Source organism: Paramisgurnus dabryanus, chromosome 6, assembly GCF_030506205.2.
Source record: "Paramisgurnus dabryanus chromosome 6, PD_genome_1.1, whole genome shotgun sequence".
Lineage (NCBI taxonomy): Eukaryota > Metazoa > Chordata > Actinopteri > Cypriniformes > Cobitidae > Paramisgurnus > Paramisgurnus dabryanus.
In genome coordinates, this window is record NC_133342.1 from 42,910,689 (window position 1) to 42,934,305 (window position 23,617).

At 39.6% G+C, this 23,617-nt stretch overlaps 3 non-coding genes across 3 annotated transcripts; all 3 read right to left on the bottom strand.

Annotated features, from left to right (window-relative positions):
* Nucleotides 1-7,618: 7,618 nt before the first annotated feature.
* Nucleotides 7,619-7,690, bottom strand: trnaa-ugc (transfer RNA alanine (anticodon UGC)). The gene has a single exon. It is a non-coding gene; the product is annotated as a tRNA-Ala (tRNA).
* Nucleotides 7,691-8,323: 633 nt separating this feature from the next.
* trnaa-ugc (transfer RNA alanine (anticodon UGC)) lies at nt 8,324-8,395 on the bottom strand. The gene has a single exon. It is a non-coding gene; the product is annotated as a tRNA-Ala (tRNA).
* Nucleotides 8,396-8,725: 330 nt separating this feature from the next.
* On the bottom strand, nt 8,726-8,797 carry trnaa-cgc (transfer RNA alanine (anticodon CGC)). Its single transcript has one exon. It is a non-coding gene; the product is annotated as a tRNA-Ala (tRNA).
* Between the last annotated feature and the right edge of the window lie 14,820 nt (nt 8,798-23,617).

The following is a 23,617-nucleotide window of genomic DNA, read 5'->3' on the forward strand; positions in this document are numbered from 1 at the left end:
TACGCAGCGGAACTACTCCAAGGACTCCGTCACGTGACCACATACTCATCGTAACTCTCTTCCTCATACTCTTACGCGCACATGCATCTCTGGACACGCACATGCACCTCACGAAAGCCAACACAAGTATTGCTTATTCATTTGATGATCCTAAGTTACTACCCCTCATTAATTTAGGCGATTCTTAGAGGTTCTGATGGTTTGTGCAGAAGTGAAGTCTAGAGTGATATTGCCCTTCTTTTACTTTCTCTTAATTTTCTATCCTTTCTCTCTCATATATGTTTTATGTTATTGTTTGTTTATTTGTATGTGTAGTTGGTATTGTGTGTTTTTCGTAGTGTAACTTTAGTTTAATAAACCGGTTTTGCATTTCACAATTAAATTGTTTCTGTGATCAATCCTCGGCAAATCTGCTTGGATCTAGTTACATGCTTAAAGGAGCGGTGAATCAAATACTCATTTTTAACTTGATAATTTGTTATATAAGAGGTAATCATACTTAAATGAATATCCTGCAAGTTTCAGAACTGAAAACGTCCGTGCTACTGAAATATAACAGTTTTTGGCACCAAGCCAGTATAACGACCGAGCGAGGAATTCTGAGAAATATGACATCAGAGTAGAATTAAAGCCCCTCCCCAAACCCAAATACAATGACCACTTTTGTAGCCCTGCCCACAGTTTCGCGTGACACACGTGTGTCTCAACAATCAGTAAACATGTCTTTAAAGATTGCCAAATGTAACCAAAATGACTTTTAAATACATTTTTGCTGAGAGACATTTATTTTTATTTTATTTTATTTTGATCTGTAATGATAGAGTAACCATGGAAACTGAGTTTTCGGTTGTGGAAGAACCGTCTATGAGAAGAACACAGACGCTGGATAACGGAGGCTCAGAATATAACATTAGGAATGCGTGGTTAAAGTTTGTTTTTGAAGAAGTTCCAGCTCGCGTGAGGTGTTTGTTTACTTTGTGTACCGCGGATTAATTTGTAAAGAAGTCGATGCTGGATTTGCAGAGCAGTATACACAGTAAGTAAAACATTTTACTTTAAGTTACTGCGTTTCACTATTGCTTTGTTAGAAGAGATCGCTTGATATGTCCTGTTGTAACATCTGTGTATAAACACGTATGTTAGACTGTTTTAATTTACTAAAAACATTAAACGATTAATAAAGGTGCGACAATTAACAATACGTCTGTAATTTAACACTATCTTATCACTAACTTTGTAGAAATATACAAAGTTAGTGATAAGGAAGCATGGCCGGACTTACCATTGGGCTTGATTGGGCTTGAGCCCAGGGGCCCCGGCCAATAAGGGCCTCCGTGCCGGCTTGCGTTCGTTTGATTTGTTCAGTCGTTTTCATTTATTATTTTACGGCCTATTGGTTGGTGCGGAATTGTTTGGTGCTGCATTTAATTCGTTAATATATATATGTCAGTCATCTTGGTGCTGAATATGACGCCCTGCGTTTACTGCTTTTGAAACCCATAGATGCTAGTATAATAGCGAATACGCGAAATGAGAGTCATAAATAAGCTTTACAGATAACGAGAAAGAGCAACGCGAAAATGAAGCGCTCCGTATGAAAGATTACTAGAGTAGGTCTTGTAACTCTGTTTTTTCTTGTTTGTTTGTAATCTTAGGTGATACGCAGCAGGTATACGCAGTATATCCACTAGTAATGGTCAAGGATTTCCGTATACCCATTTAAAAAAGCGTGAAAATACTTAACAGTGTGTGACAAACCCTTGACACTTTCATTCATAAATTGACATCTGAATCACTCACCATTCGCATGCTCCACTTGCTACTTTGGCGGGTTGAACCTCATATACAGTCCGCTATTTGATATTTGGTACATTTAACTTCATGCGGCACTGCGCGATCCGATCATTATATGAAATCAAATTATCACGGCGCAAAAGTGATTGTAAAGCAGACGGGTGTATTCACGTGGTTCAACAACAGCCAAAATATTACATCAGAGTACCGCGAGAGCTCACACGGAGAAGTCTGCTTTCTAATCGCTCTCGCGGTACTTCGACATCATCACCAAGCGGTCTGCGTAGCGCCAAATGAAATCCAATCTGCTCGAAGTGGAGCAGGGCTACGAAACATAATAAAATCCGGAGAGTTAACAACGCACATATGATTATGTCGACATTTAAATCATCAGTCCAGTTTATTACTTCATCTGGAGGTGATGATTCACTAAATCATGGCCATGTTGATGTCCTGATGCTTTTTGATATAATCCACAAGCTAGCTAGACTAACTTTCCTGTAGTTTCTCTTTCAGCATGTTTGCTAACAGAATCACAGTTTAAACTTCTGAAAAGTGTTCATTTTTATATCTACGTTCAAAGTATTAATGTATTACGTTCATATCAGACGCAAAATTAATTAATGATCATCTTCTCCACTTTGGTTTTTGGTGTCTAATATTACATGATGGACTTGTCATAATTATTAAATTACATCCTAAAATCTTTTGTTTTTCATTGTTAAACACTGCACCACTTAGGCTATATGCACAAAATACGCTTGTTGATTATGTTTATAACATTATATGGTGTGTAATAAGGTGAATGTTAATCAAAACATATCATTCTCTTCTTAAGCTAAGTCTAACATAATGATTTTAAATGTTGTTATGGGGCATTTTTTAATGTGCATGATTAATTTGGATTTGTGACATCCCTAAAATACATGATTTAATTTTAGACTGGGCTTATGTTCTGCTTTAGAGATATAGGGGCAGTTTCCTAGTCAGGTCTTATCCTAGTCCAAGACTAAAATGCATGTTTGATCTGTCTTAATTTAAACACATTTTGCACTGATATATCTTAACATATATCATTGCCATTGTTTTGTCTCAAGACGCACACCAGTGATGTTTTTGTAAGGTTTGTTTGTAAAAACTACTTGAATGCCCTAATATAACCTAGCAATAGGCCTAGTGCTGGATTAATCTAAACCCTGTCGGGAAACTTCCCTAAAATGTAGTTCTATGATATATTTTTTATTTTAGGTTGTTTACTGTATGTGCACTCTCAGAAGATAATTTACACAAACTGTCACTGGGGTGGTACCCTTTCAAATAGTACACCTTTGTACCTAAAGAGTGCATATAATGGGTAAAAATTTACCTATATCTGTACCTAAATGGTAAATATTAGGACCCATTTAAAGGGTACCGTCCCAGTGACAGCTTTTGTACCTTTTGTTCTGATAATGTAGGGCCCAAAATTTATTCAAGCCCAGGGGCCTCCACCCTGTTAAAGGCGGAGTCCATGATGTTTGAAAGCCAATGTTGATATTTGAAATCACCTAAACAAACACGCCCCTACCCCAATAGAATCTGGACCTTCTGTTGATAGACCCGCCCCACACATACGCAACCCGGCATTTGATTTGATTTGATTGGCTATAAGTGTGTTTTGGTAGTCGGCCCGTCTCCTTTTCCAAACCGTTTTTCAAACATCGTGGACTCCGCCTTTAAGTCCTGCCCTGTAAGGAAGGACTTACCAGCCGCAATTTAGATTCTGATGCCCGCTTACTGTGTTGTATACAGTAATTTAGGCAAGTTGTGTTTGAAAGGTGAAACACTCAACAAAGCTTTTTTATCATATAACTGTGGTATGTAACATTACATGTATCTAAGAGCACCCTCACAAGCACAATAGAAATATACAAAGTTATTGATAAGGATTTATCAGCCGCAGTTCAGATTCCGATGCACGCTTACTGTTTTGTTACTGTGGCTTCCATGTTGCCGGCTGGGATAAATAATCCTCCCGCTGGATTCTGGTAAGACTAAGTATTCTGTAATGAAGAGTTGCTTACACAAAGCGAGAGAGAGAGAGAGAATCCAAATGCAGGGAGGTTTTATTAGTAAATCCCAAAAGTGCAAGCAAACACATCCAAACAGGGTAATCCAAAAGCGTAATCCAAATGCAGCCAACCAGGGGTCAAAACCATGAACATAAACAAGAAACAAAACAATGACAATAAAACGGTTACACTAACAATACTTAGCAATATGATTTAGAGATTGAACCGGTTTTATAGTGACAAACAGGAAGTGGAATATAAAGCATGGCATGACACGATTTTCAAAATAAAAGACTACATACAAGAACATGATATCAAAAAAGACCTTAACAATAAACTACACAGAACACATAGTGGAGTGGCTAAGTAATATAATCGTTCAGTTTAATGATACAAGCGTGATAATTGGCATAAGCAGTCTCCATGGGTCACTTGACAAGAAAATTGTCCGAGCCACTTGAAATTTCAAGATTTTACACCTTAGTGGATCAGTTAAGTGATATAGTGGTTTATTTGGTGATACAAGCATAAAAATTGGCATGAGCAGTCTCTGATGGTCACTAGACAATAAGCCACCCACAGCTACATGAAATTGGGATTGAACCCATTACTTCGTACATGCAAAGCATGCGCTCTACCAATAAGTGCGTTTACATGCACAGTCTTACGCCGATTATGCTCAATAAACTAATAACGTGTGGGGTCATGTAAACGGGTAAAACGGTTTTCCTTTATTGGGGAAAGCCCATAAACGGATCGGCACAGGTAGTTTTTTGCTCATTAAGCCGATTTCACGTGGCATGTAAACACCTTAACTGGCTTTCTCACGGTTTTGTCCATGTGCGCATGTCCCCGCGTATGAAAGATGAACGTCACACGCGGAAGTAAGCGCAAAGAAACGTATAAAGTCTCCACTTGACTAAAGCAGTTGGCATAGAAACTGAAAATATAAGCTCATGTTACATTTACAGGTTCTGAAGACCTGAGAAGAGATACAACTGTATAGCTTAAGACAGATATGCCGTTGGCTTTTTGATTGACTACTATGTACTATAGGCGGTGACGTCACTGCCTGCGAGAAAACTGATAATTCTCCAAGTCCCATTTAAACGCAGTTGTCTGCATAGCCAGTTTATTGATTTGCATGTAAACGCATGAAAACAGTTTTCTATAATAAGCAGATTTTTGATAGTTTTCCGCTTATTCTGTGCATGTAAACGTACTCACTGAGCTACATCCCCAGCTTGGTTAGTGGCAATGTGGCTAAAATGTTTAGGGTTTTTCGTCGTACTAGAAGCAAGAAGCAAAGACAAGGAACTACTATACAACTTGTAAAATAGGAGGCAACAGCCACACTTATTCAGGGGTTCTTAAAATGATGAAGCCATTTGGAGATGCTGTGGACTAACCCAGGACCTCATGCATGCAAAGCATGTGCTCTACCACTGAGCATCCCCAGCTTGGCGTTCATACTTTTGCTAAATGAGGGTTTTTCATGTTATGTGAGGCAAAACAAACAGTAAAGGAACTGCTGTATGACTTGTAAATAAGATGCAACATTAACACTTATTTAGGGGTTCTAAAAATAATGGAGGCATTTGGAAATGCTGGGGATTGAACCCAGGGGCCTCATTTATCAACAGGGCGTAGAAATTGTTCTATATTTGTACCTACGAATGAAATTTAGAATGGGCCTAAGTACAAAAAAATCGGGATTTATCAAACGTGCGCACGGGGTTCGTACGCACATCAGTAAGTAATCCTTGATGATAAATCCCACTTGTTCTTAAACATCATGCTCGTGCACGTTCATGGTCATTTGCATTCCGAAACGCCTCCAATGAACCATATATGGTGACAACACCTCCCGTTACAAGTCACGTGGTTGTGCTTTTTCCCTCATCGCAATAATGACAAAGAGAGCGTAAAATAGGAACTTTACAGACAGAAATTGAGTTACTGGTGGATGAGGTTAATAACACATCTGTTTGGTTCACTTAGTACGGGAGGAATGACTAACAAAAGAAAACAAATCTGCATGGGAACATGTTACCAGTGAGTTTAATTCCGTTGGGTATGAGAACACTCCTAGAAATAAAAAAGTGGTTTGACATTAAATTATCAGCTCCCGGCGGAATGGATGATTTGCCAAGTCTTCCAAAAATGCAAGATAAGCCACTGTTTTAAAGGACAAGTTCGGTATTTTAGACTTAAAGCCCTGTTTTCAGATTGTTTATGGTCAAATAGAATGGTTTTGACTGAAATTTCGACATTTTCGGCTGCCCTGAGAATTTTCGCGTGTTTGTGTTTCAGCTCAGACCTCTACAATGGGTTTAATGGTGCACTGGAACAATCCTTCCTAAAATGCATTAAACTTTCGTTTACAAAGACGTGAAACTCACCGAGTGGTCAGGGGTGTTCACTGATATGCTCACACAAAAATCGCTGCAAAAGATGCTTTCCAACAGCTGTTTTAGCATTCGTTGTTAACTTGTGGACCTATTTCCCCAAACGCCTCACACCCGTACATTCTTCCGCTTAGAGCTTGAATAATAAACACTCCAGCCCAGGTGGTGGCGCTAATCCGCCTTTGACAATTGCAAGAATAGAAACAAAGTTCCCGGCGCGGAGTAATACCGTACCTCACAGGACGTCTAATACAGTCAATGGAGTTGGTAAAAACTACGATAAAACCTGTTGGAATGCGTCTTTTGGAGCGATTTTTGTGTGAGCATACCAGTGAACACCCCTGACCACTCGGTGAGTTTCACGTCTTTGTAAACGAAAGTTTAATGCATTTTAGGAAGGATTGTTCCAGTGCACCATTAAACCCATTGTAGAGGTCTGAGCTGAAACACAAACACGCGAAAATTCTCAGGGCAGCCGAAAATGTCGAAATTTCAGTCAAAACCATTCTATTTGACCATAAACAATCTGAAAACAGGGCTTTAAGTCTAAAATACCGAACTTGTCCTTTAAGCATTTGACGGAGCTTTCTTATATAGGGTTAGACATTTATTTCATTACTTAACTTCAATACTGATTTGCAGTTACTTTATTAACAGTTATCATTTTTAACACCTGGGGGTGGATAATAGGCAAAGTGTTTCTGTTAACGCTGAGGATGGACGGTCCTGTGTAGTATCGCTATTCTACCACTAGATGCTCTGCGTACGCATACTCCGATGTGTGCGTATATTTACACACATTTCTACGTTTAAGTAAAATTTGATAAATTCCACACTTTGCGTAAAACTGTTCTTACCCACACTTCTGTTCATACGCACGCTTGATAAATGAGGCCCCAGGACCTCATACATGCAAAGCATGCACTCTACCACAGAGCTACATCCCCAGGTTGGAAAGCTCTAATGTGGCTAAGATGTTTAGGATTTTTCATCAGATTAGAGGCAAGAAGCAAAGACAGGGAACTACTATACAACTTGTAAAATAAGATGCAACAGCGACACTTGCTCAGGTGTTCTTTAACCGAAAAAGTACTTGGAGATGCTGGGGAATGAACCCGGGACCTCATACAGTTTCGCCTTTGTTGTTCGTTGATATTCAGGGATTTAACTTGATCATGTTACAACTGATTACTCGAAATTATTTTGTGAATTGTACAATAAGCTCAAACACAGAGCTTTCAAGAAGCTAGATTTCAACTAGGTTGTACTCAGAGATTTAGGGCTTTCATTTTTACTGTACAACATGAGAAATATCATGAAACATCAGCAATTACTCAAAGTTTTTCATAAAGTGAGAACAGTACCTGGAGATGCTGGGTATTGAACCCAGGACCTCATACATGCAAAGCATGCGCTCTACCACTGAGCTATATCCCCAGCTTGGTGTTCACTCTTTTGCGAAATGAGGGTTTTTCATGTTATGTGAGGCAAATCGAACGGTAAAGGAACTACTGTATGACTTGTAAATCAGATGCAATATTAATACTTGTTTAGGGGTTCCTAAAATAATGTAGGCATTTGGAGATGCCAGGGATTAAACCCAGGACCTCATACATGCAAAGCATGCGCTCTACCACTGAGCTACATCCCCAGCTTGGTAAGTTCTAATCTGGCTAAGATGTTTAGGATTTTTCATCTTACTAAGGCAAGAAGCAAAGACAAGGAACTGCTATACAACTTGTAAAATAAGATGTAACAGAGACACTTACTCAGGCGTTCTTTAACCGAAAAAGTACTTGGAGATGCTGGGGATTGAACCCAGGACCTCTCTACAGTTTCGCCTTTGTTGTTCGTTGATATTCAGGGATTTAACTTGATCATGTTGCAACTGATTACTGGAAATTATTTTGTGACTTGTACAATAAGCTCAAACGTAGAGCTTTCAAGAAACTAGATTTCCACTAGGTTGTACTCAAGAGATTAAGGGCTTTCATTTTTACTGTGCAACATGAGAAATATCATGAAACATCAGCAATTACTCAAAGTTTTTCATAAAGTGAGAACAGTACCTGGAGATGCTGGGGATTGAACCCAGGACCTCATACATGCAAAGCATGCGCTCTACCACTGAGCTACATCCCCAGCTTGTTGTTCACACTTTTGATAAATGAGGATTTTTCATGTTATGTGAGGCAAACCGAACATTAAAGGAACTACTGTATGAATTGTAAATCAGATGCAACATTAACACTTATTTAGGGGTTCTTAAAATAATGGAGGCGACGGGGATTGAACCCAGGACCTCATACATGTAATGCATGTGCTCTACCACTGAGCTACATGCCCAGCTTGGTAAGCTGCAATGTGGCTAAGATGGTTAGGATTTTTCATCTTACTAGAGGCAAGAAGCAAAGACAAGGAACTACTGTACGACTTGTAAAATGCAACAGCGTTCTTAAACCGGAAAGAACTTGGAGAAGCTGGGGATTAAACCCAGGACCTCATACATGCGAAGCATGCGCTCTACCACTGAGCTACATCCGCAGCTTGGCGTTCACACTTTTGCTAAATGAGGGTTTTTCATGTTATGTAAGGCAAAACGTACAGTAAAGGAACTACTGTATGACTTGTAAATCAGATGCAGATTGAACCCAGGACCTCATAAATGCAAAGCATGCACTCTACCACTGAGCTACATCCCCAGCTTGGTAAGTGCTAATGTGGCTTAGGTTTTTCATCTTACTAGAGGCAAAGAACTACTATCCGACTTGTAAAAAAAGATGCAACAGTGACACATATAGTGGAGCGGCTATGTGATATAATGGTTCAGTTTATGATACAAGTGTAAACAAATTGGCATGAGGAGTCTCCATGGGTCACTTGACAAGAAAATTGTCTGAGCAACTTGAAATTTCAAGATGGCGGCCATTTTTCAAGAGGACCGACACCTTAGTGGATCAGTTAAGTGATTTATTTGGTGATACATGCATGGAAATTGGCATGAGCAGTCTCTGATGGTCACTAGACAATAATCCACCCACAGCTACTTGAAATTTCAAGATGGCAGCCATTTTTTAAGATGGCCACCACCTTAGTGGAGCAATTAGGCTTAAGAAATCATTTAGTTGGTGATATAAGCATGAAAATTGTCTTGGTCATTTGATAAGAAACCGCCCACAGCAACATAAAATTTCAAGGGCTGGGATCCTCTTGGCCTCTTCACATGGATACCTTTCATATCTTCGGTGTCTTTAGCAGCAGTAGATGCACTCTTTTGGGCCCTATCCAGCTTTGTATTATTGAACAAAAGTTTACAGCTTGAATGATACTTTGCGCTGTTTCTTGTCAATGTGTTTTCTATGCCATCACCTTCATCTAGTCGGGTTGGACTAAGTAAGATAGGCAGAGCATTGATCTTATGAAATAATGGAACATTTCTTGCATAACCAGTACGATCGTGCTCTCTGTTGAATAAACTCGGATGAATGAGTTTTTCCTTGGTGTCCTGCTGACAAATGAAACATCTGTCCCAGTTTTTTTTCTGAACTATTATGATGGCTTCTGCCATGTCTGCAGCAAATGTATAGGTAGATGCCAAGGGTTTATCCTTTTACCACCTTTTACCAAGCACTTTGATGTATGCGATACAACTAAGTGAATACACCAGGAAAGTCCGCTAGTTCACTTGCTTTGGTCCAGACTAGGGATGGGCGATATGGCATAAAATCCATATTGCGTTATACATCGCAGCCTCTTGCGATAGCGATATGTATTGCGATATAATAATTTCAATAGCCTCGTTTCATAACAGGTTATATAGACCCTTACAAAAGCCAAACTGTACAAGTAATGTATATATATATACATGTTTCACAATTTCTAGACCATAATGCCAATTTCGCGCGTGGAGCAGCAGTTAACTTATGGCTTAAATCCAAAAAATAGATGTTGCATCTGTCTTTTTCATGAGTTCCTCTGTTTCGCTGACGCTTTCATCCATGTTTATTCGGCTGCAGCTCGTGGCTCTAAAGTTCGCGGGTAGATTGTTTCATTAACACGCATTATCGCGATAGTGCAATAGATTTAAAATCTCTATCGTATGCCAATTTTCTATCGTTTATATTGCATATTGTTTATATTGCCCATCCCTAGTCCAGACCAAATAAAATGTTTTTTTTTTTTATGTGGTTCGCATTCACATGCAAGTGAACCAAAATGTTTAAACAAAACCACATGTGTATTAAGGTCATTCATTCATTGGACAGAAATTATCAGGTGGGGGAAAGCAGGAAAAGCAAAATCATGGATATAATTCGTAATGCAATATTCTGTTACTGATTGGGTGTTATCAGCAGGTAAACCAAAATACAGACACTATATTGATGAGCACATACAATGTCATCTAAACGATATTATAATATAATATTTTGTATAAAGTTTTGTATGAAAGTTATATTCAGGTATAAAGTTATTAGGCTTTTGCACCGCACAGATAGAGAGAGATGCACTGTACATATGGCTTTCATTATTCATACAAATAGCTATTCAGACAGTGGTCTATAGCCACGTGATGTGTTTATTTTATGTTACTAACACCCAAAGTTCATAAATAAAATAATTGTTCAAACACAGAATTTGTCCCTCCAGAATTTCACGATTTATTTTTGCGATCAAAATGGCGGTAATTTTGTGGCAGTAATTTCCAGAAATTTGCACAAAAAAAATAGATATTTTTTCTCTCTAATTAGGATACCAATGTTTGTATAATATTAAATTAGAAGTTCTCAAGTAAATAAATAATTTAGCAAACAGTTAGTCATATAATAAGAACACAGAAACAAAATGAAAATATGACAAATAAATACAACTTCAAGATACAGATACACTGTTAGTTTTTTGATATATATACACTCCCACTAGCAGAATAACAATAATATAATACATTTGCTGCGAATCGAGGTCGGTACATGTTCACACCTTAAACGAACCGTACCAGAGTTCGTTTGGAACTGGACTGACACCACCTCTTCAGCTGGGTCTCTCCGCGGTTGTTTGGTCCGCACCAAAGTTCGATTGCTGTATTCACACCTGCCCAAAAGGTCCGCACCAAGGGGGGAAACTAATTTGAGTTCGATTCAATCGAACCAAACAAGGCAGGTGTGAACACCCTAAATTCATGCCTTAACTCTACACTTAGCCTGATCGTTCATCCAATGCAATATATGTACCGTGCGATCTGTAAACAATCCGTTTAACTAAAACCATATTAACCTTGGCACAGCTCTCCCGCGCTGGCACAACCTGTCAGTTCAGTTGCAGCTATCTTACTGTTTTGGGGTAGATTTGACAGCATTTGGGAAACTAACTTTACAATTAGCTGACTTTGAACCCCACTCTGAGTTTATCACCAGTGATATATCACCAGTGTGCCATGGTAGTGCAGATATAGACGGTTTCATAGGACGCACATGATACACGTCTGGATCCGAACAATACTTCCGGTTTCGTTTTTTTAATGGTCTGACTAGTTGCTACACTGATCTCTTGAACAAATGCCTCATTGAAAATAACAAATGTTTTGGTTTCCTAGGTAATCTATGTGTTGTTTTTTTGCTTGTTATATAAATAAACTACGTTTAAAGAACTTTGTTGTTATATTTATTCTTGGCAGAGTTTACCGGACGTTACGTGCGGACCGCAACAGCTGCTTGTTTATGTTGTTACTGCTGAAACGGTCTATTCACTCTTGTCTAATCTATCTATAATCAACAAATCAACACAACTGTATTTTGATGCGTTAACAGTTGTTCTTTAGAATAATCTAAAAAATATTAAATAAAATGACATCAAATCATCCTTAATGAAAAAAAAACAATACATTTATATTGGAAATTTAATCTTTTGAGGATCCAGGGGTCAGCCATCTTGAAAATAGAAATTGAGAGTGTTTTCTTGTCAAGCAATCCTTAGAGACTGGTCATACCAATATGCATGCTTAGGTCACTAACTTACAAATATATCGCTTAACTGCTCCATTTAGGTGGTGGTAATCTTAAAATGGCCGCCATCTTGAAATTTCAAGTAGCTGTAGATGGCTTATTGTCAAGTGTCCCACGGAGACTGCTCATGCCAATTTTCATGCTTGTATCACCAAATAAACCATTATATCACTTAAAGGGACACTTCACCCATTGGCATTAAGCTTTGTATAGTTAGAACCCCAGTCTTGTTTTTGAATGGTCGTGCATCATTTCCTCAGTTGCCGCTGAGACAGGAGAAATACAGATTTCAGTGTTGCACTTCCTTCTTTCAATGATGTAAAAATCATCATTTTGCATCATTGAAAGAAGGAAGTCCAATATCTTTGTTGAGGGGGTGAGACTACAAACACCCCTTTACTCTGTCAAATAGGCACCATATTCTAAATGTATGTTACATTTTGACTACAAATATGACACACTTTCAATAAAGATTAATGTTTCTACGGGTGAAATGCTCCTTTAACTGCTCCCCTAAGGTGTTGGCCATCTTGAAAAATGGCCGCCATCTTGAAATTTCAAGTTGCTCAGACAATTTTCTTGTCAAGTGACCCATGGAGACTGCTCATGCCAATTTTCACACTTTTATCATAAACTGAACGATTCTGCCAAACATAAGCACTTAGCCGCTCCACTAACAAACAAAACCCTTACATAATCCTATAAGATCCGGTTTGTGACGTCACGCTGAACAGATCGTGCATCGGAGCTCCGTCGAGTTCATCATCTAAAATCCTTTTTTTTTACCATCCTATTCCTATTTACCATCCTATTCCTATTTATATAATATAAATTATTAGTTTTACATAGGAATACTTTACCATGACGATTATTGAGCAGTACTACCACGTGAAACTAATAAACACCCAGTGTTAGCATATAGCCCGCTAGCATCAACAAACGGTGGAGGCTGAAGCTAGCATTTTCCGATCTAATGGCGGATTCATCTGATATATGCTTTTCTGACCTTTCCTCACCTGAGCGGGAAGCTGTGGAGGAGTTGTTACCTGGTTTTAGCAGACCCAACGAGAGGTACAGCGCCCACTTCACCCTGCCTTCCGATGTCCACAAGCGAACGAGGCTTGCAACAAACGAGCATTCCACGCGATGCAGCTTCACGGACCGTGAACGACTGAACGGAGACGCCATCGCCCAACATGAAAGCGATCGGGAAGCTGTGGAGGAACCGCTGCCCGGCCTTCGCAGATTCAGCATGCCCCACATCACCCTGGCCCCAGACGTTCGCAGGCGACCGAGGCGTGTCACAACCGAACACCCCATGCGATGCAGCTCCGAGGACCGCGTTCGGGTAAACGAAGACGCCATCGCCCAGCATGAAAGCGGTAAGACTTCGCTTGTTATTGTAACATGTACTACTTGCCACATGTATAGTTTAGCTTCTGCTGTTAACATAGAGGGGGGTTTACATGCACTAAGTGTATTGAAGTATTAAGGTTAACTGAGAAGGTTGCTGAACTAGAATCGCGCATCCGAACGCTAGTTGAGGATAGCAAAACCGCTAATGTTACTGTTGCAAACAGGGTTCTAAATTAACTTTTTTGTCCACCAGCCAAAGTGGCTGGCAACTTTCTAAAGTTACCAGCCAATCAGCATTTCCACTAGCCAAATTTTTTCCGATGAAAATAAGAGAAATTATGAGTGCCACTGAATTAGTTTTTTCTTTCGCGTGCATGCGACAATCCTGACAAAACATGACAACATTTTTGTGATGAAACATAAGCTTTCTTCATTTCTTTGTCGAAAGACATAAAGCTTTACTGGGGCACAGGCCTCCCATTTTTTGCTGACTTTTTTTGAAAGCCTGCTGTGTGCAAGAAGTGTGCAACACTTCTATGTCATTTGCTTAACCCACTATTCTACAGTGCAACAGTTACTGTGAAAGATAAATATGTATTTAAAAATATTTAAGTATAATCTTCATCATACCTAACATTATTAACATGTTTGGAGGCATACATGGCAGAAAATGTTTGGTAATACTGACAGCAGAGAAATATTTTCTACAATGATGACAATGATTAATAACTTATTTTTACAAGAATCTTTTAATTAACCAGTCATTTTATGACTGCTATACTAAATAATCTCAGTCACAGTTACTGCTAACTGTTATGTAAGTTAGGTTCCTAGAGTTAAATATTAGTAAACTAAATATTAATTTCATATCTCAAAATACAGAACTGTATAACACATACATCTGTTGATTTTCTCAGCAACATTGCAATCCTATAGACTTGACAAGAGGGTTTCCTGAGATTTTTCCTCTAATGTTTGAGACATGACAGGGTGAGGATGTACTTTGTCTTAACTCCCTTAAACTCATCATCTCTCCTTTCTGCTTCCCTTTCCCTGCTTTGCACAAAACATTTCTGATGTCCATCTACAGAAGCCAATAATGATCGAGTCAAAATAAGATTAGCATTATGATTTAGAAACTTACTTCTCGTCATGTTTTCATAATTATTCATTCGCGTGGCGTCACCTTTTGGATGCAGTTGCGCGTGCGGAGGAACGCAAAGTCGCGCGTGGACACGGATACATGCGTGCACGCGTCAGTGCGACTGCTTCGTCGCTTTACAATCGTAAATTGGGTAACTTCAATGCATATATATTTGTTTTTGCCGCTATTATCTTTGTTAAGGAATACACTAGTTAACTGCTAAAATTTAAACTTGAGATTTACACCTGGGCACAAAAGATTTACACTGGATCACATGCCACCGTAAAGGGGTGTGGCGACACCGCTGTCTTTTAGTCTATCCTCTCTGCTCTGCCCGTTCGTTCTCCTTCTTCCTTTTGTTTTCTGGTGTACGCGCTCCACTTGTTTCCATGGTTTCTCGCGCTGGTTTCGCTGCAAACTGCGCGCAGCCAATTGGCGTATAAACATCGTCACGTAGCATTACGGCACAGTGTTCATGGGAAATGTAGGAAGTACTGCCAGAGGGATAAATGTCCGAGAACGAAGCTTTATGTATCTTGCATGCAATGCCTCATGCATCACCGGCCAAACTGGCTAGTAAGTTTTTATTAACACCCGCCAAAATGAATTTCAACCCGCATTTGGCGGGTTGGCGGGTGTTAATTTAGAACCCTGGTTGCAAATAATCTATCGAGCGAAAAGACTAATGGCTCGGTTCCGACATCAGATGCTAATGTAAATATAACAAATACTGTATCGAGCGCGCATAGTGTTTATCAAAATACACATGGCTCGGTTCCGACATCAGAGTCAAGTCGGCGGTCAAACTGGGTGACTGTCAGGCGGCATAGTCATATACAGCGTCCTTCTAAGACCCATAACGTTACGGTAATTTCTAACAGATTCGATCCCCTAAGGTGTACACCAGCTGAAACACCTTTTAAAAGTGCCCTGGTCATTGGAAAATTGTATACTCAGGAACACTAACATTGAGGCACCAAACACCATAGTCGACTGTATACCGGGAGGCCAGAACGTTTGACATTAGATCCAAACTTAAAGTGCTGGCTAATGCTAAGCGGAAGTTTTCTAAAATTGTTATTCACGCCGGCACGAATGACACCAGACTCCGACAGTCGGAAATCACCAAAGATACTATTAAGGAGATGTGTGAAATTGCAAAAACAATGTCAGACAATGTAATATGCTCTGGTCCCCTCCCCGCCTACCGGGGAGATGAAACACATAGTAGATTAGTCTCTTTCAATGGCTGGATGTCAAAGTGGTGCCCTCAGCATAATGTAGTGTTTATAGACAATTGGAAGCATTTCTGGGGAAGACCATTCCTCCTAACCCGAGATGGCCTTCATCCGTCATCGGAAGGAAGTGCTATACTCACTAGAAATCTGATCAATAGTCTTAATTCTGATATAGTCTGACTATCCAGGGCCCAGGTCAGGAAACAGACGGATCGGCTTAACCGTCCGTCTGTTAGCTGCCGTGATATGTCAAGACCACTTATATCCCAGCACTTCGAGTCAATCTTACCGAAATATCAGCACATTTCAACTGTATCTGTTCCCCGAACAAGTAAATGCAGAGCACCGCTTGTTACATCTGGTACAAATCTGATTAATATAAAATTAGAAAACAATACATTAACAGATGAACCTCGAATGTTAAAATTCGGCCTTCTTAACATTAGATCGCTTACCAATAAAGAACCTATTGTCAATCAAATAATTACAGACCAAAACTTAGATGCACTCTGTTTAACAGAAACCTGGCTTAAAGCAGACGACTACATTAGTTTAAATGAATCCACCCCACAAGACTATTATTATAAACACGAACCTCGATTAAAGGGGAGAGGGGGTGGTGTAGCTACAATATACAACACTAATTTTAAAGTAACCCAAAAATCTGAGGTAAAATTTAAATCATTTGAACTAATGTTGTTAAATATGTAAATAACTGATCGTAACCACAAACAGCTTTCTTTTGCCTTAGCGACAATCTATAGACCACTGGGCCACCAAGATTTCCTTAAAGAAATAGCAGATTTCCTGTCTGAGCTTGTAGTCACTGTAGATAAAGCTCTTATTGTTGGTGATTTTAATATCCATGTGGATAACCCAAAAGATGCATTAGGACGTGCGTTTATGGATGTTCTAAATTCTCTCAATATTAGACAAAACGTGACAGGGCCAACGCATACTCGTAAGCACACATTAGACTTAATTCTGTCACTCGGACTCAATATTAATGACGTTGAAATATCACCTCAGAGTGATGCAGTTTCTGACCATTACCGTGTGTCATACACTGTACTTCTAGATAGGATCACTCAATCCACAACATGCTACCGACTAGCCAGAACAATAATTTCCACCACTAAAGATAGCTTTATTAGCATTCTTCCAGACCTGTCCCAAATAAAACATGTAGCAGATAACTGTGACGATCTAGATATTGTAATAGAAAACCTAAACAATGTCTGTTCTAACACATTGGATGCCGTTGCTCCCATTCGAAAAAAGAGATTCAAAGAAAAACCGCCAGCTCCATGGTATGACCATCACACCGCAGCCCTTAAAAAGGCAGCTAGAAAAATGGAAAGAAATTATAGAAGCACAAAGTTAGAAGTATGGCGTGCAGCATGGAAAGAGAGTGTTAAACACTACAGACAGGCTATTAAAACCGCCAGATCTACATATCTTAGCAAGCTTATAAATGTGAATCATAATAACCCTCGTTTCCTCTTTAGCACAGTTGCGAAACTGACTAGAAACAAAGAACAAACAGAAACCAATAGTAAACTTCAACACAATAGTAACGACTTCATGAACTTCTTTTCTAACAAAATTTCGGCTATTAGGGAAAACATCGTAGCTACCCAGGCAGCCACCACTCTACCCATTAGTTCACTTAACACTAGACTACCATACGAACATCTTGATTCATTTAAACCTACTACAATAGATGAGCTCTCTAAACTAGTCACATCATCCAAATCATCATCCTGTATATTAGACCCCGTTCCCACAAAACTACTTAAAGAGGTATTCCCTGTAGTGTCAACCCCGGTTCTAAATATCTTTAACTCATCGCTAGAAATAGGATACGTTCCAACAGCTTTCAAACTAGCAGTTATTAAACCGCTGATTAAAAAAACACAGCTTGATCAAGGAGAGCTTAATAACTTTAGACCAATCTCAAATCTCCCTTTTCTTTCGAAAATATTAGAAAAGGTAGTGGCAAGCCAGTTACGCACATTCTTGACAAATAATAGTACATATTAAAAGTTCCAATCAGGATTGAGGCCCCACCATAGCACAGAGACAGCGTTGCTTAGAGTTACAAATGACCTCCTATTAACATCCGATCGTGGTGAAATCTCAATTCTTATATTACTAGACCTTAGTGCAGCCTTTGACACAATAGATCACAAAATCTTACTCAATAGACTAGAAAACTATGTTTGTATCAGTGGTCAGGCGCTAGCCTGGTTTAGGTCATATCTAACCAATCGCTATCACTTTGTTTATGTAAATGAGGAAGAGTCATATCACTCCCTGGTTAAATACGGTGTACCGCAGGGATCAGTTTTAGGTCCTATCCTGTTCTCGTTATACATGTTACCCCTAGGAGACATTATCAGGAAACATAACATAAGTTTTCACTGCTATGCGGATGATACCCAGCTTTACATCTCCTCGCATCCCAGCGAAACACACACGTTTTCTAAGCTAAAAGACTGCATTAGCGATGTTAGTGACTGGATGGCACATAACTTTCTTAAGCTCAACTCCAATAAGACAGAGATACTTATTATTGAACCAAATCGCTACAAACATAATATGTCAGATTACAAATTGCACATAGATGGCTGTACTGTGGTGCCATCTTCCACGGTTAGGAACTTAGGTGTGATGTTCGACAGCAACTTATCCTTTGATAGTCATATCGCTAACGTCTGCCGCACAGCATTCTTCCATCTTAGAAATCTCTCAAAAATACCCCATATACTGTCTACATCTGACGCAGAGAAGCTTATTCATGCTTTTATGACCTCTAGAATAGACTATTGTAACTCGCTACTAGGGGATGCCATTCAAATCAGGTCAACAAGCTTCAGCTAGTTCAAAACGCTTCTGCAAGGGTACTTACTCGATCTAAGAAGTATGACCACATAAGCCCAATTCTGGCATCTTTACACTGGCTACCAGTTAAATATCGCATACAATTTAAAATATCACTAATCACCTACAAAGCTTTAAATGGCTTAGCACCCTCATATCTTAGAGAATTACTATCAGAATACAATCCATCACGCACACTACGGTCACAAAATTCTGGCCTATTGATTATCCCTAGACTATCAAAAGTGTCTAAAAGTGGAAGATCCTTTTCCTACTTAGCCCCTAAGCTCTGGAATGATTTACCAACCGATGTCCGAGAATCAGACACAGTCGATCATTTTAAATCTAGACTTAAAACTTTTCTCTTCAACAAAGCATTCGCATAATTTGTCTAGTAAAGGTACTTAACTCGCAATAGTTATTTTTACGGAACAAAGCACTCACGGTCATAACACAGACCAACCAAATAAATAAATAAAAACCTTTTCTGCATGAACACTTAAAATGAACCGTTTGCCACTGAACCTGCATTAACGACGACAGTGGGGCCTCCAGCCTTAGTCAAACGGGTTGGCACGTATGGTCGGGTTGCGATTTTGGTGCTATCGTAAGTCTTGTGAATAGTATGCCATACAGACCCGTTTGCCACTGAACCTGCATTAACGACGACAGAGGGGCCTCCAGCCTTAGTCAAACGGATTGGTATGTATGGTCGGGTTGCGTTTTTCGCGCTTTCGTGTGTCTTGTGAATAGTATGCCATACATACCCGTTTGCCACTGAACCTGCATTAACGACGACAGTGGGGCTTTAGGCCTTAGTCAAACGGGTCGTCAGGTTTCATTTTCTCTTAAAGATCGGAAGGTGACCCTTATTTACCATATATACCTTCGCATTGGGCCCCCAATTTGCTAAATCCTCAACTGTGGATAATATAATTATGCCGCAATAGTTAGTCTGTCTGGAACTAAGCTGAGTTAAACCACATCACTGTGTGACACTTCAATACATATGAACGGCCGCTACGCTAATACGATTTTGTTTTTCTCTCCCTGTCTCGTCCTCGACCCCGAGGACAACGAGACAAACAGACCCAGTCCCGGTAGATGTGGAAGTCGGCACACCTCTGATCTACTGGCCGTCCTTCAACGTGATGCCCAGCTGATGCCTGACCAACGATCACCGGCAGAACCCGCTTAATCTCCGCTAAATCTCCTTATCCGTTCTCCCAAGGGTTTTTCCCTCCTAGGACTTATTTTTCCTCGGATAAAAGCCCGGGGGGTTTTTTTCTCCCAGGGGGTTTTTCACCCCGGGGAGGGAGCCTTTTTGGGCTTTACTTAGCTTCCTCTTCTAGACGTTACTTTAGCAATATGTTCACTTATAATATTGAGTCATAGCCGCAGCAAATTTAACTGCTTATGCTATCATGTATTTTGTTGTGCTATCTGTTGTTTTTCTGTGCTCTTCACTGCTTCTATTTATGTAAAGCTGCTTTGAAACAATTGACTTTTGTGAAAAGCGCTATATAAATAAAATTGAATTGAATTGAATTAACGTTGGATTAAATGCCAGCTGTAGCTTTGCATTGCAATAAACAGTTAACAGCACATCATTTACAATGTAGGAAACTTTATTTCCTTTTAATTCAATTACAGTGGATAGTGGAGGTATCTAAACAAAATTCCATTCAAAGTCATGAATTTTTGGGTCTTGTCTTCTGACGCTCGAAAGCATTCTCTGAAATCCTCTCCTTCCGATTTGTTGCTGCTGAATGTTTCCGCTTTCTGATTGGTTGCCGCAGAACCGCGTTATAGTTCATTGCCATAAAGCTGAGCTGATTTCAACTCTCCTCGATGCTTACATCGTCCAAGACGCGTTGTTGCTTGCAGCCGGCCCAGTTTTAAAGCGTGATGAAACACTAACCAACACTTTTTTTAGATGTTAACAGAGTAGTTGTGTTGCACATCATAGAAGACAATGTTAGTATCTGTTAATTTAAACATTAGGAGAATACTAGTTAATTTTTAACTTTTTGTGATATTTTTGTCTTCCGGGTTTAAACTCCATATCGTGTAAATGTCACGGAGTGACTGCAAGTAGCGGAACCAAAAATATGGCGGAACTAAAATTGGCGGAAATAATTCCGCCCGGACCATTTTTTTTTAAACACCCGGCCAGTTCCAGTAACTCCGGGCAACGGTAATCAGGCGATATCGGCATCAGGTGTGCTTATTAAGCATGGCGATCGGCGATTGGGCCGTTCAGAATAGAGAAGGAGTATAAATAGAGCACCAGGAAAACAGGAAGAGGAAGTTAATTCCAGCAAGCGTTGTGGGGGAGACGGAAGTGTTTGGTGTGTTGGAGAGGCGTATTATTGTGGAGATTGCAGACTGGGCGAAGACAAAGTGGATGATTGGGCTTAAGGAAAACGAAGCTAACTATTTAGGAAATTCCTGCCGAAGTAATGGTGTTGATCTGTGCTGTTTACTTTGAAGAGATTGTGGATATTGAAGAGTCACTGTGAAATACATTGGAAGGAACGAAGGAGTGTGTTACTAGCAACATTGTATACGCTATTCCTCTGGGAGAGAGAGGGAAACATCGAGTGTCAACAAACTGTGAGTATGTGGAGTTGTTGTCTTGCCAGTGCCATCTTTTGCTAACCGTGTGTCCTAGTGCATCTCCTGAGTGTTTGCTGGGCGTGCATCCGGCCCCACCCGTAGAAAGGAGTGGTGGGCGAGCCAAAGCTAGCTATGAAGAAGAGTGGGTTTACAAATCGTGGATGTGACGTCTCTATTTGGTCATCCTCCGTATCAACCCCTTTCTGCTGTTCAGGACCAATTCCCGGCCCAACTTGCTGATCGGACCTTAATTCACTGTGAGTGTGTGTGGCATGTCGTGGGTGAGTCTTTTGATGTGTGCACACTTGAAGCATTGTAGTGTTGTGCTGTGTCAATGTTGTCAGCGATCACTCACTAGGCCAAAGAGGAGAGCCCTAGGTTAAAGGAAGTGAGCTGGTGTCGGTTGACGACTGATACATCTATTATACAACCCGACTGTGACTCGTAATCCCTTCCCCCACCTGGTGGTGGCGTGCCAACTGTTAGAAGTAAGAATATTGCTGTGAACATTGTGTGGAGCATTTGAAGGAGGAAGAGCTTTAACTGGCTGTTGTGTGGAAGAAAGTAAATGTGCTGTTGTGGTGTATGATCATACACCTGTTGAGTGTTTGCAGATGCCCACCCCTGTCTAGATCTCTTGTCACGCTGTTTGGAAGAGAGGAGAGGGAAGCGATTGGCCCACTTGTACAGTACATCATTGGTGTTGTAAGACAATTTCCTGAATAAAGATGGCCCCTCCCCAAAGGACACAGCATGAGTTCACCATGTGAGCCCGGGAAAGCAACTCTCCACGATTCACAGTGGACTTCCTACCGAGAGCACATTTGGTTTTCAAAGATCACACCTTAGGGCGTCATACATTTGTATTCTCATTTTCTCAAAGCAAACTGTATATGAAATGCCACATTCTACATGCACAAAGAATCTAAAACTGATCTTATTTGTTTCTAATGAAATATCTCATTGCAAGTGGTTACAATAGTCTCACTCATATAACACAACTTCATTCAATGTTGACAGACACCTCCCATTCTAAGCATAAACCAATCACCCACTATATACAAATTAAAGACAGCCCTTAGTTTTACAACAACCAATCAGTACCAAATTCCTATATGCTTTGTTCTCTGGTTATTTAACCTCTCGACGCGCACTAGCTCGGGGACGGAAAGACATCAGTTTTTTTTAATGCTGCTAACAATATATATATATATATAGCCTACTGTGTACAAACAATAATAATAACACTACTATACATCGTTTAAAAGGTCTAAGGGTTTAGCATCAGTGTATGGTGTCCGTTTTGAGATACAATTGCTCTAGCATCATAAATATAGTATTTTGTTACAGAAGTTTGTTACAGAATCCAGTCTGTTTCAGATGTGTGAATAACCCATAAAAACTCTCCAACAAAGTACATCCAATGACCATTTTTGTCCAAAAATGCGTATAATCCGTGAAATATAGATATATTTTCCATTGTTTACATCAGATTTCACATGAACGTCTTGTAATAGATTATAATATACAATCTGAGGACTATTTACATCGTAACACTTGTATATGAGATTACACTCGCGTTTAAAACCAGCGGTCAAACTTGTTTGTAAAAGTAGGCGGGAGTATAATACATAATATCCAAACAGCGCTGTCAAATATCGTGACGTCATCTGACTCGCGCGTTCCTCCAATGACTTCATGGAAAATATTGATAGACAGAACGTGTAGCCAATTAGAACACGAATTCAACGATGTTTGTGTGAAGCTTCATATCCTGGTGTGGATACGGCATTTTATACGCTTATATAAGGATAAACAATAAAAAGAACGAACGTGTATGCATGTAAACAAAAGACGTTTACATTATTTTGTGGCTGACTGGCACTTAGAAAAGGCACTAGTCTTACAAAAAATCTTGCAAGAACCTCATTTTTGGGTCTATTGACTTCAAACGTGAAATATAACTTCTTTAGACTTGTGGCTTTGGCCTCATTGCATTTCTAGGTTTCACACATATATTTATCATTAAGATTTTAAGTGTTAAAAAAAAGATGTTATGCAAAAATTTTTTGATTACAATGTACTTCAGCCTCTCTAACTTTTTAAATTTTTATCTTAAAATATA